This window comes from Elephantulus edwardii, unplaced genomic scaffold (genome assembly GCF_000299155.1).
Source record: "Elephantulus edwardii isolate Elephantulus edwardi_28Jun2011 unplaced genomic scaffold, EleEdw1.0 scaffold00260, whole genome shotgun sequence".
Lineage (NCBI taxonomy): Eukaryota > Metazoa > Chordata > Mammalia > Macroscelidea > Macroscelididae > Elephantulus > Elephantulus edwardii.
Genome location: NW_006400010.1, coordinates 2,364,414 through 2,366,367, shown reverse-complemented (window position 1 = coordinate 2,366,367; position 1,954 = coordinate 2,364,414). Strand labels below are relative to the sequence as shown.

Sequence of the window (1,954 nt, the reverse complement as noted above, 5' to 3'; positions counted from 1 at the left end):
CATAAATAGGTTTGCAAATATAGTCAGGAATGAACAACCAGGAAAGGATAAAATATATGAAAGGCCTCTTTTCCAGTTAATGAAACATTGAGAACCTTAAGGCGCAAAGTCTCTCCCAACACCATGTGTGAGATGGTACAGGAAGTCCTGCTCAGGAACCAGAACTAATGCAGACAGTTTTTGGAAACAGTGGAGCTGCACTTCAGTTTGAAGAACTATGACCCTCAGAAGGACAAATGCTTCTCGGGGACCATCAGGCTTAAGTCCATCTCACAACCCAAGTTCTCCGGTGTGTATTCTTGGGGATCGGCAGCACTGTGAAGAAGCCAAGGTTGTGAATGAATATCCCCCAAATGGACTTCAAAGTGCTGAACAAACTCAACAAGAATAAGAAACTGCTCAAAAAGCTGGCCAAGAAGTATGATGCTGTTTGATGTGTGGAAGGAGGGATAGGTAAAGGAAACTGAAAGGATCTGGTGTGAAAAACAATGTATAGAAACTTTTTAAGTAAACTACTATAAAATAAGCATTTTATTTAAAAAAAGAGAGAGAGAGAGAGAGAGAGACATGATGCCTTTCTGGCCTCTGAATCCCTGATCAAGCAGATTCCAATAATCCTAGGTCCAGACGTGAATAAGGCTGGCAAGTTCCCTTCTCTGTTGACTCACAATAAAAATATGGTGGCAAAAGTAGATTAGGTGAAGTACACCATCAGATTCCAAATGAAAGAGGTCCTGTATCTGGCAGTGTCTGTTGACCATGTAAAGATGAAAGATAATGAGCTCATTTACAACATCCATCTGGCTGTCAACTTTCTGCTTTCACTGCTAAAGAAGAATTGGTATAATTCTGGCTTTTTACATAAAGAGCCCCATGGGCAAGCACCAGCATATGTATTAAGACACAGCTCAATAAATCTTACTGTTAATACAAAAAGAAGAAAGATAAAAGGGAATTTCTTAAAATGAAATCACTGTGTGCATAAAAATTTTCTCCAACAGAGTAAAAGGAAAGCCCACAGAATAGGAAAACACATTTGGCAACAGCATTTCTGACAAAGGTCTCATAACTAAAGTTTTTAGAATACTACAGGACCTCCACAAGAAAGAGACTGATAACTCAATCACAAAATGGGAGAAAGACATATAAAGACTTCACAAAGGAGGACATTCGGATGGCCCAGGAACACATGAGGTAATGTTCAAAATTCTAGCAATAAGCCAGATGCAAATCAAAACAACTATGAGATACCATCTCACACCAGCAGCAGTAGCAACATTTAACACAGCAAACAATAAATGTTGGAGAGGATGCATAGATTGGAACGCGATTGCACTGCTGGTGGGATTGTGAAATGGTACAACCACTCTGGAAAGTAAAATATTATAACCACTCTGGAAGGCACTTTAGGATTTCCTCAACTATTCAACTAGGAATCTACCTGAGGCAAATCAGAAGCAGGATACAAATGATGTGTATACTTATGTCCAGGAAATATTAAAAGAAGATGGAAAGAATATACTGAGTCACTATATCAAAACGAACTGGCAGACACAGAAGAGTTTAATGAAATAACATATGAGCAAGAGCCTGTGGTGATGAAGGAAGAAGTTCAAGCTGCTTTGAAAGAAACAGCAAAAAATCAGTCCCCAGGAATAGATGGTATACCAATTGACGTTATTTCAGCTAACAGATGCTGCCCTGGATGTGCTCACCAAGTTGTGCCAAGAAATCTGGAGAACAAGCACTTGGCCAACTGATAGGAAGAAATCTATATTTGTTCCCATTACAAAGAAAGGTGACCCAACAGAATGTGGAAACGACAGAACAATCTCATTGATTTTACATGCAAGCAAGTCTACTGAAGATTATCCAAAAACGACTGGAACAGCACATCAACAGAGAACTACCAGAAGTCCAGGCTGGGTTTCGAAGGGGTCGTGGTACTAGAGAT

The 1,954-nt window shown here is 39.6% G+C and overlaps 1 pseudogene; it reads left to right on the top strand.

Moving 5' to 3' along the window:
• Positions 1 to 217: 217 nt before the first annotated feature.
• LOC102875627 lies at positions 218 to 900 on the top strand (annotated as a pseudogene).
• Positions 901 to 1,954: the final 1,054 nt, after the last annotated feature.